Raw genomic sequence first — 12,434 nt, 5'->3', positions numbered from 1 at the left:
ACAGTGAGGAGACACAGGAGAGGCAACCATCTGCTTCTCCACCTCTCCCCCTCTCACTTCTCTCTCTCTCTCTCTTCGTCTCTTGAAGCCATGGCTCAATTAGAACAAGCCCCCAACCCTCCACACACCCAGCACTCTGAGGATGGTTTCATGGCCTCGTCTCATCTTAAGGAGAGCTTGGTTGCTGAGCAATAAAGTAGCAGCCCCAGATGGGAAGAGCATTGTTCCCTAGTGGGCTTGCTGGGTGGGTCCCGGTGGGGCACATGTGGGAGTCAGTCTTCGCCTCCCCTCTTCTCACTGAATAAAAGTTTTAAAAAAGAAAAGAAACTATCTTGTCAATGCTTGATAAATGTACTATTCTGGTAACATTGATAATGAGGTAGGCTATGCATGTGTGGGGGTGGGAGGGTATATAGAAAAATATCTACCTCCATCTCAATTTTATTGTTAATCTAAAATTGCTTGTGTGTGTGTGTGTGTGTGTGTGTGTGTGTGTGAGAGAGAGAGAGAGAGAGAGAGAGAGAGAGAGAGAGAGAGAGAGAGAGAAAATACCAGGTATTGGTACATAGAAGGAAAGGAGAAATAAAGCTTTTACACTATCTTACCACATTCTGTGTTGTATAGTGATCTTCATGCCTGCCAAATGTGAGCAAAGGGGCTGCAATAGAGTATTGGTGGCTATTGTATTATCTATATATAGCACAAACCTGACCGTAGAACTTCTAGTAGAGACCGGAAATCCAGAGCTCAGAGACACCCAGGGTGTTTAGAACATTGAGAACTGTGGGTTTGTTTTTTCAGGTAGCAAAAATCTGCTTGGTGATTTGAAGTCACAACAAGCATCATTGACTTGCATAGTTTGACCTGACCAAATTGACAGTTCTTGGATCAGAATCTGTCTGTAAAATAGTAATCTTCAGGAGATGAAAGAAAATTTATCCCAGAGATTACTAGTTTAAATTATGTAAAGAACTCTGGACAATCTACTCTTTTTATACTATACTTTTATTTTAATAATTAAACTTGCCCCACAAAAATAATTTTTCATGCTCTTTATTAAATGTTGGTTATTATCCTTAGAACAAATACTATTTTACATCATTTTTCAATTGCTATAACATTTATATTTGAAAAATGTATTTTTATAGTATAAATCAAGATAATAACTGCATTTTAAGTTTATATTAATTTTTCACTATTGGAGCAACGTTAATTTCCCTAATTTGATCTGTAAAGTTACACTTTTCTAAGACAAAGTCAATTGCTGCATCAATAGAAATGTATAATAGCTAGACACATAAAGGTGAGCAATGTGTTGTAAAGAAATAAATTGTGTCTTGTTATTTTTAAGACAAAGAAAAAATCTCAGAAAGTAATTTTCATAATTAACATAATGCAACTGGTATGTGCATGGATATAATTTTACTGATTACATATTCTGGAAAAAATGCATAGAACAAGATCATGATGTTGAAATTTTATGCAAAGAAAGCCAAATAAAATGCTTTCCATATTACCAGACATAGTTAGTATGTTCCTATAAAATATATATATAAGTGCTATATTTCTTTAATGTTTTTTCTCAAGATAAAATTCCAACACCCTTATTCAGCAGCCATTCTTTGTAATATTTTGACAAGCACTATAACATTTGGTACTGTTCTCAGTTGAATTGCTCAGTGGAGATTGAGAGCCACGTCAAATTTTCATTCCACATTTTTGCACCGTTTCTTCAGTACTTTCACAGAAGTGATAGCTTATGTTATAAAGCTTGGACAAAGGAAAAAATTCAAGGTTGTTGAAAGAAATGGCAATAAGGTAAGAAAATGTTATATTAGAGATAAGAGAAAAACTTAAAAATTGCTTTTTTAATTAACCTCTTATGGGATATAACTGGAGGAGCTTCAAGAATAGTAATATGTTCTATAATAACAAATATTTTGGACTTTTACAATGAAACAAATAAATCGTTCAAGATCAGAAATAACAAGGCTCGCATATTTTTTCCAAAATGTATAAAACATGAATGTTGACTCTTTTATATTTATTTGTAGTTTAATGCCACTTCAAATTTGCTTGAAACTATCATCTGAGCATGACTTGACTTTCATCTATTAATGAATATTCATTACTATTATTTATTAATAGGGGTCTAAATGCAGAACTTTTCTTCTCAATTAAAGGTGATGAAAAAATAGTGATTGATATGAATTGTAAAAAATTGGCTTATCTTTTCTATAGTATATCTAAACATGGGCTGTACAGTTGTCACTGACATTTTTAAGAATAACAGGATAAACAGTCTTCCTGATATTTTCATCAAAGAGTATTCTCCCTATTCTATTGCATACTGTACTCTACTTATCTACTTTCAATTCAAGCAGATGCAAGTTGAGTTTTTAGAGCATTAAAAACATACATACATCCTGACCAGGCAGTGGCGCAGTGGATAGAGCATCAGACTGGGATGCGGAGGACCCAGGTTCAAGACCCCGAGGTCGCCAGCTTGAGTGCGGGCTCATCTGGTTTGAGCAAGGCTCACCAGCTTGAGCCCAAGGTTGCTGGCTTGAGCAAGGGGTCACTTGGTCTGCTGTAGCCCCCAGTCAAGGCACATATGAGAAATCAATCAATGAACAACTAAGGAGTCGCAATGAAGAATTGATGTTTCTCATCTCTCTTCCTTCCTGTTTGTCTGTTCCTATCTGTCCCTCTCTCTGCCTCTCTCTGTCTCTGCCAAAAAAAAACAAACAAACCCAAAACAAAACACACATACACAAAAATCTGTCTCTATATATGTATACTTGTAAATTAAAAGAATAAAAATTTGAAATCACCTGAAATAACAAATTTGCTAGATACAGAAATAATTCAGTAAAATATTATGATTAATTTTTATTTTTCATTTTTCAAAGGCCCTATATTCCATTTTAGTTAGCTACAAAAAATAAGGTTACTTCTTAACCATTTTAACATCAAATAAAGAAAATGAAACCCTAAGGTATACATTAAGTTAATATTTAATTAAGTAATTATCAATTTCTGGAACTATTTAGTCTGTATATTATCTTGTTTTCACAATCATGGACTAAACTTTTACTAGTAAATGAAAATGTATGAAACTCCGCATTGTTTGGGCTTTTTTTTTTTTTTTTCAGAGACAGAGAGAGAGTCAGAGTGAGGGAAAGACAGGGACAGACAGACAGGAACGGAGAGATGAGAAGCATCAATCATTAGTTTTTTGTTGTGCATTGCGACACCTCAGTTGTTCATTGATTGTTTTCTCATATGTGCCTTGACTGTGGGCCTTCAGCAGACCGAGTAACCCCTTGCTTGAGCCAGCGACCTTGGGTCCAAGCTGGTGAATTTTTGTTCAAACCAGATGAGCCCACGCTCAAGCTGGTAACCTCGGGGTCTCGAACCTGGGTCTTCCGCATCCCAGTCCGACACTCTATTCACTGCGCCACTGCCTGGTCAGGCTGTTTGGGGATATTTAATAAGTATTCTTAAACAATTTATAAGTTACCTACCATGTCTTGGTTAGACACAAGACTTTTGGAATAGTTTGCCTCTACTTAGTTTCATCCTATTTTAGAAAGGATGAAATGTGAGGTATGTTTTTAAATTTTTATTTCAAAATAAATACCTATACACGTTACTCATTTTCCTTTTTCTATGCCCTTGCAACTAAACAACAAATATATATTGGGAATGAATCAAACAAAACAACAGAAATCTACCTCTACAGATTACAAATATTTAAAACTTTTTAAAATAAGCTACTGAATTTTGTTGCACAGTCATGAGAAAACAAAAAACTAGATGATAGATATGGAGAAATAGCATCTATAACTAAAGATTTTCATGGAAACTGAATCTAATAATAATCTAGTAGTTGACAAAGTTCATCAGTCTCTAAGACAGGTCAAACTTGGACTGCTATCTTTACATAAAAAGAGAAGGTCCAATAAAGAATAGTAGAATTACACTGGATGTAAACTGACAAAGAATATCACTTTGACCAAACTTTAGTGAGGCTCCTCTGAACTCTCTTTTCAAGTAGGCCTTGACTTTTCAGCTTCTGTGTTTATCTTTGCATTGTCCAATCTTAGCAAGAATCCTGCTAAGTCAGTTTAGACAGAGTCCCCTACCTTCTGTATCTGATGGGGTTCTTCATCCACCACTGTCCCTCAGGTGATGTCTAATCACTAGGGCCTGCCTTCACCAATAATCCTGTTAGGTTGATTTAGCCAGACTCCCCACTTACCCCTCATGTTTCCTCTTAGTACGTTTCTATTCAACCCTCCCTCCATCACTGTTCCTTGGCTATAAAGTCTCACTTTTCCTTGTATTCAGAGTTAAGTTCAACCTCTCTCCCCCACTGCAGTGGTCCCTACATTTACTTAGACAGTCCCTCTGGGTAAAGTCTGCTTCAAATGTTCCTTAACAAGTATCATGAATAATTTTTTTAAACAAACGCACAGCTCTTTTCTTAAATAGTACCAGAATAACTTCTCTAAACCATGCTAAGTGCACAGTGGTTAAACAAGAGCACTGCCTGGGGGGTCCTAGATGCTGAGCAATTGCACTGAAGTTGTATGTGCTCCATCACATTTAGAGCCAAAGTCAGAGGTGCTGAACAAGATAATCCATTGGGTGCTGGAAGAGAATATTGCAATTTGATTTTATACTATTCTTATTGAAGAAAATAAGGAGATCAAATAATGTTAAAATATGATTGCCCCTGGCACTGTTATCTAGTGCCTGCTGTCAGACGGTCTGTTTTGCTTACCGAAGGCAGAAAGGCTTAAGTGGCAAAGGGGAATTTCACAAGGCAAAGGAACTAAGAGTATAAATCTTCATTGTATTTGAATTTGGAGCTTTTTGAATAGATGATATTTATGGGCATGCAATTAAGTGAAGTAGTGGATTAGAGCATCAATTTTAAGAAACTAGACCCCATTGAATGGACAGATGGCTTAAAAAGATTCTTTTCAAGAAACCAAAGATTAAAGACAATACTGACAATTCAAGCGCAAGCCAATTCCATTAGGTAAATTACAAATGAAACAATATTATAGGGTCTGATGAGAAGCAGGGAAAAAACTTTAAAAGAATTACAAGATTATCTGAAACAAGTATATCTGCTGTTGTTGTTGCCAGACCTTGTCCTGGGCATAAGTTGATTGTACAGCATGTATATATTAAATATAATTCTTCCATTCAAAGTAGTCAGGGTTTTTTTTTTGCATTATTCACTCAATTATTATTTTTAAAATATCAATATAATATCTTTTGCTACATGTTTCTTTGACGTGTACTTCCTTACTTGTGATTATTAAACAGAGGAATGATATCAAAAGGATACAATAATTGTCTTAGTTTGTACATGAATTTTTCAGAGGATGTGAATGTTTTGAAAGGATCAGGAACAAGCTTTTTCACAAAGAGAAAGCCTTGGCAATATTTGAGAACAGAGCTGAAAAATCTAGAGAAGTGCCTTCTTCTAGTAGTGGCTAAATTAAAAACTTTAAGAAACACTCAACTTTTCAATAGGTCAGGCTGCAATTACAATTTTAGAAATGGCATAAGACATATGCCCCTCACTTAAAATAATGAGATTAATTAATTAATCTCACTAATGTGAAAGTCTACAGTTTAGATAAGATTTTTAATTTTGCTGAAAATGGTCTCTATTAGAAGCAAGGACCCGTCCAGACTTACATCTCTAAGGAAGGACTACAAGCCCAGGAGTCAAGGCTGCCTAGGACTGGACTGAGAGTAAAGCTAAGTGGCAATGTCCATGGAGATTTAGCAGTGCTCTTATTTTGTGAAGATTTTCATCATTTTCATTTGTGTTCTGTTTCAAATTGCTCTAGGTTTTGAGTAATCTCTTTCCAATACCCAAGCCTTCATATTTTCCAGCAATTTTGCAAGACACAGAATTTTTCAGGAACTTATAGGAAACACAATTGCTGAATTTAATCTCCCAATCTTAAAATTTTATTTTTGGCATATTTTATAATAAAAATACATTAAGAAAACTTATATAATCAAATGCATATATTTTCACTGGACTCCATGGTCTATTTGTTTTATTTTATTTATTTCTTTTTTAATTGAAAGGGAGTACAGTCAAAAAATGTTTTGAGGCCACTGGTCCAATCTATATGACCTTGCATGAAAAGGAGAGAATAAAAGTAGACATCAACTTCAGTGGACAATGAGAGTGAGAAACTGTCAGGAACAGATCAGGCACAAGATAGAAATACAAGACACATATACCAAAGTAGAAATGCATGAAATGATGTCTCATGAAATGGATGCTTGGAAATATATAAAAGCAAGACCGACATGGGTCATGCGGCAGATAAGAATGGGATTGCTCATTGTGAACATTCTGAACACCTGGTGGCAACATATATCACATTCCACTTTGGTTAGTTTTTACTGCTCTCTACTCCTGTGTGATCTCCAGGGACAGTGCACCATGTCTAATTCAGCTCTGTAAATCTTCGGCACTTTGCAAAAGCCCTGGTACATAGTAGCTGACCCAAAGCATTTCCTAATTGAATGAAGTAATTTATGAATAAAGATGTGTGCTCACTTGTAAAGAAAATAGGGCAAAAAGCAAGAGAAGAAAAAAGAGATTAACATTTATCAAGTGGTTGTAATGTGTCAGAAGGAGAGCCAGGTATCTTATTATTCTAAATTATTCTTACAGCTGTCCTGATGAGGTACATATTCCCATTTACATGAGGAAGCTGAGGCTCAGAAGTTTATTCGTTCGCCCAAATTGACACAGCTAGTAAGTAGCTGGCCCAGAGTTTTTAATGCAATCTGACTTGAGAGTCCATACTCTGGGCTCCTGCTTCCTCATGCTGACAGTAAGGGGTGGGATCTCCACTGAGGGTAGCCACAGTCATAATCTTCAGCCATTCTGTGCATTATACTAATGTCAGTCACAGAATTCTTTAATGTTCAGAGCATCAGCAATATTATGGTTAACTCTAATTTCCCAACCAGGAAAGAAAAATCAGACATTAATAATTTACTCCCCCCCTTTTTATTTACCATTTTTTATAGTTCAATTCCAATAGATTAATTTTAGTTTGTTTATGTTTTAAAACTTTATATATATATATAGTATTTTAAATGGGGGGGGGAACAGAGAGACAGACTCCCACATGTATCCCAACCAGGATTTGTCAGGCAATCTGCATTTGGGGCTGATGCTCTGATCTGCTGAGCTATCCTCAGTGCCTGAGCTGATGCACAAACCAATGGAACCACCAGCTGTGGGAGGGGAGAGAAAGAGGTGAGGGAGAGAGAAGAGAAGCAGATGGTCGCTTTTCCTGTATGCCTTGACCAGGGATTGAACCTGGGACATCCGCATGCCAGGCCAGTGTTCTTTCCACTGAGCCAACCGGCCAGGCTGAGTAATTTCTATATTAATGTGTTGATTGATCCTGTCTCCATAATGTAAAATATGACTTAGGAAATTCAAATGCTCTTGTGAAAAATAAAAAGTTTCTTAAGTTCAAGGTCACTGGTCTATAATCAAAATATAATCTATTAGATAAAAACAAACACTCATTCAGCTTGTTTAAAGTTTGTGAGTATATAATTCATGTATATTTTCATAGTTCTTCCTGTGGCATATTGATGATGTATATTTATTATGTAGACCTTGGTTAACTGTCTGGTTTAAAAAGCAAATAAACTTGTGAAAATATTGGCTACCATCATTATTTTTTAATGAAATCAACTTATTCTAACCCTATCTTAGCATAATAATGTCATTCAATAATTAGGAGTCTTCAAGAGGATAAACTGCATGGATAACATACTGTGTCTCTTTGTTGGTGAAAGGAAGGGTAAATGGGCTGTCACTCAAGCAGAGGGAAATTAATTATGAAACAAATAAACCTTAAATTTCAAGGTCCTTCAGTTTCATGGGTCTTTTCCAGGGACATGGAGGGGCTATATCAATGTGCTCAGATGGTCATATATTTTTGTAAAACTTAAAAAAATTAAGATATTTTGGCCATAGTCTATTCCAAATGACCAACCATCAATCACACTTTCCCTTGGATCAGATTACAGTAGCATTTTTTTGAATGCAGATAAGGGGAGTTGTTCTGGGATTATATTTAGTTTCTGTTTAGTGGGATATATGTATATGGTTCAAGGAAAGGCTGAATTCTTTTCATTCTGTAGAAAGGGATATTTCAAAGTAAGTGTCATAATAAGAGGTGATCAATTAAGGTAGAAAAGAAGGTGTTTTGGGAGTATTATAAGTGACAATCCTGCTATATTTCTCGATTTATGGTGCTTGTGGGTATTTGTCAGCTGTCAGAAATTTGTAATTTTTGTGAATTCCTTTTTATTCTAAAACAATAGTTGATTTCTGATTTATAGTTTGATAATTTTTCTCCTAACTATGACTCCCAGGAGGTATTTGTTCTAGGTCCCTCAAAACCTGGAACTCTCCTAACCCTAGAGAGTAACCTGAAACATTTGTCAAGGTTAAAATTCTAGGCTCTGTAATAGAGTTATACACATTTTTTAGACTAGATGGGAAAATCAATACCCTTTTTCCCAGCCAGGAATCATTTAAGTGATATTTATTCAAAGGAGAGACTAAATGGGAATAACAAGCCTAATCTCATATCTACTTGATAATTTCTCCTCTTATTTCAACATTACCCTGGTCAGCAAACAGAAATACAATTGTACCATTTAGTGGGTACTATTCAGTACAAGGAAACTTGAAGTAAACTCATGAAACAGTAAACAATCAAACAGAGTATACAAAGGAGGTATTATTGCTTTTATGTTTCAACCAGGCTTTCCTCCTTAATATGTCTGAAAAATATCTTCTTTTATACACAATATCAAAGGAAAGAGACCTAAAACCATCATTAAATGATTAATGGTTTGTAAATGTGCTCAGAGCACTAGGGAAAACTTACAGACACCTACAAAATCATTTACAGTCTCCAAACACTCTATGTTCATGTTCCCACCTAATATGTAAGTTCATGAAAAAGGAACATTTATTCCCATTAATGGACTTTAATTCTGAAAAAGTTAACCCATAAATTTTGAGGCAACATAGACAATAAGTTGCCATTCACAGACAGACAGACAAACAAGAGCTTTTACAGATGAGAGATGCAAGGTCGACAGAGCACACTGAGCTTACATTTCTTCCTGGAAAGCAAAATCAACAACTGAGGTCAATTTGCTTTATAGCCATACCTAATGAATAAGTTCTACTGCTTAAATTTCACCTTTGAAAGGAAATATAGACATATGCACTTAAAAAAACCTTAGCAGTACAGGCAGGAAGTAGTTTCACATTTCAAAACATAATTAATTGGCATTATTAAAGGTTAGGGAAAGAGAAGAAAGATGAATCCTATGTAGTATAAGAAAATATAAATAATGAGAGCAGTTTTATTGTTCTCTTGAAATACTCACATTATTGTTAATGATATAATAACAGCTAATATTTATGAAATGCTGTCTAGCTTTAGGCAGTCTTATAAGATCACTGCATGCATTTACTCAATTAATCCACACCATATTTTATGCAGCTACTGTTATACCCATTTTTCAGATGGTGAAATTAAGGCACAGAAAGATTAAGAGATTACTCAAAAGCACAAGCCGCAGTACTGGTAAAGCAGGGGTTCAAATACAGACAGTATGTATGTATGGCCCAGCCCTGCAGGCCGGCTTTATTTATTTATTTATTTATTTATTTTTATTTTTTACAGAGATAGAGAGAGAGTCAGAGAGAGGGATAGATAGGGATAGACAGACAGGAACGGAGAGAGATGAGAAGCATCAATCAGATTTTCGTTACAACACCTTCGTTGTTCATTGATTGCTTTCTCATATATGCCTTGACCATGTGCCTTCAGCAGACCAAGTAACCCCTTGCTCGAGCCAGCGACCTTGGGTCCAAGCTGGTGAGCTTTTTTTTTTTTTTTTTTTTTGGCTCAAGCCAGATGAGCCCATGCTCAAGCTGGCGACCTCGGGGTCTCAAACCTGTGTACTCCGCATCCCAGTCTGACGCTCTATCCACTGCGCCACCGCCTGGTCAGGCTACAGGCCAGTTTTAAAAAGAATTCTAATTTCAAATATTTTACCCTGAATCCTTAAAAAAATTCTCCTGTTTCTCTTATATATGCCTTAGCTTCAGTTTCAGCAAACAGAGCTGCCACAAACCCAAAATAATCAGCTCCTTTAGCAGATACTTCTGTTAATCTATAAAAGAAAAATAAAATGATTCTGGAAATTCATGGGAAAATAAAACTGTTCCTTTTCTTCAGGTTGCTGTAAAAAAAATGTGCTCCACTTTTTTGTTCATCAAGTAGGTGTCAAATTGGTGAGCTGAGAGCCTCTCAGCTTTGTGTGGTTTTTGTTATGCTTTTTCCCCAGAACAGGACTGTTATAGTTTTGAGTTAGGTGATCACAGCCGACATCACTCAGATGCAGCTGGAAGCACCCTTGCATGCCTCCCACAATGTTCAGGAGTCAGAGCTAGTGCAAGTGGACTGTCAGAGTCCCTTGCAAAGAATAATAGAAACAGCATAATAATGTGTTATTCTGGGAACGACCTACATTGAGTGTTTGCTATATCAGCAACCATTGCCTAGCTCCTGATTTTCCAGAGGGTGGAAAAGCAAGGTTCTTTGAACCTTGTGACAGGGTTCCAGGCAATCAGAAGTAAGCAGAAAGCCACAAAGAGGAAAGCCAGGTAGTGAAAATGAGAAGCATTTAGCTTCCTTATGTTCCTTTCCCCTGTTTTGAAGCTGTAGTCACTGTTTTGTGTTACCAGGGAAAGCTTAGGGGAATATCCGAGGCAAGACCTGAACAGCAAGGGCCACTGAGACACCATTAAGAACCGTCTACCTCTGGGCTCCTGGGTAGGTCAGAAATAAGGCCCTATTATTTTCAGCATTATGGTCCAGTGTTCTATGTTGACAAGTGCAATAGACCTTGAGGAAAGGAGAGATCCGTATGGACCAAGTGAATTGGTAAAGAATCATCCATAGGTAGTAGATGGCAGCTGGTATTGAAACAAGGACATTTATCACCATGCTTGTGTTTAGAAGATGTAACCTGGCAACCTTTGGAAGATGAATAAAAATGAGAGGTTGTGCTCACTTTTAGAGTGATCTAATTGTGGTCAATACATTTTTCTTAACACTTTTAATTTTAGAATAGATTTAGTTTACAGAAAAATTGCAAAAATAGTATACATAGTTCTCATGTAACTGCAATTAACATCTTAGATTAGTAGTTCATTAATAAGATAATATTTATTATAACTAATGAACCAATATTGAAACATTGTTAATAACTAAATTCTGCCTGACCTGTGGTGGTAGAGTGGATAAAGCATCGACCTGGAACGCTGAGGTCACCAGTTCAAACCCCTGGCCTTACCTGGTCAAGGCACATACAGGAAGCAACTAGTATGAGTACTGTCGATGCTTCCCACTCCCCCCCCCCCTTTTCTCACTCTCCCTTTCTCTCTCTCCTCTCTCTCTCCAAAAATCAATAAATAAATTCTAAAAAAAACACCTAAATTCCATTCTTTATTCATATTTCCTTAGTTTTTACCTAATCCTTTTCTGTTCTGGGATTCTATTGGCTTCTTTTGGCCATGATGGTTTCTCAGACTTTCCTTGTTTGATGATCTTGACAGTCTTGAGATATATCGGTCAGATATTTTTTATCATATAATGTTCCTCCATTAGGATTTGTCTGATATTTATCTAATGATTAGAGGAGAATTATGGGTTTTGAAGAGAAAGACCACAGAGGTGAAGGGTCTTTCTCATCAGATCATATCAAAGGTATATATTATTGACACGACTTGTTACTGTTGATGCTAGTATTGAGCACTTGAGTGAAGTATGTCAAAAGCTTCTCCTTTCTAAATTTACTTTATACCTTTTCTCTATTCTTCATAAGAAAGTTCCTATTCATAGTCCACGTTTAAGGAATGGGAAGTTATGCCTCACATTTGAAATAATTTTGCACAGATTTGTCTTCTCTAATTTATAAAAGATATAAATTTAATCATTTATTGGTATCAAATAATAAATAATTTATTTTATAGTTTGTCTTATGATCCAATATTACTTTATTTATTCTAGCTTTATCTACTGGGAGCTCTTTCAGGGTTGTTTATTGCTTCTGTTTGTTTCGTCTCTGACATGTCCCATGGTTGTGCTTTCATTATTGTTTTCCATAGCACTCCTTACCTTCCGGCACTACACAAAGCTTTAGGCTCATCTTGCATATTACCTGCCTCAGTCCTAAATCAGACATTTTTCCAAAGAGCCCTGGTTCCTTATTGGAGAATGGTATTAAAAACCCAAATCTGGGTGCTCAGTGTATGGATGGATGACTTT

At 36.1% G+C, this 12,434-nt stretch overlaps 1 protein-coding gene across 5 annotated transcripts in view; it reads right to left on the bottom strand.

Annotated features, from left to right (window-relative positions):
* Positions 1–12,434, bottom strand: part of ARHGAP24 (Rho GTPase activating protein 24) — an 865,538-nt gene that overhangs the window by 140,180 nt on the left and 712,924 nt on the right. The window lies entirely within an intron of this gene.

Source organism: Saccopteryx leptura, chromosome 5, assembly GCF_036850995.1.
Source record: "Saccopteryx leptura isolate mSacLep1 chromosome 5, mSacLep1_pri_phased_curated, whole genome shotgun sequence".
Lineage (NCBI taxonomy): Eukaryota > Metazoa > Chordata > Mammalia > Chiroptera > Emballonuridae > Saccopteryx > Saccopteryx leptura.
The sequence above is the reverse complement of the archived record's forward strand: the minus strand, read 5'-3'. Positions and strand labels throughout refer to the sequence as shown.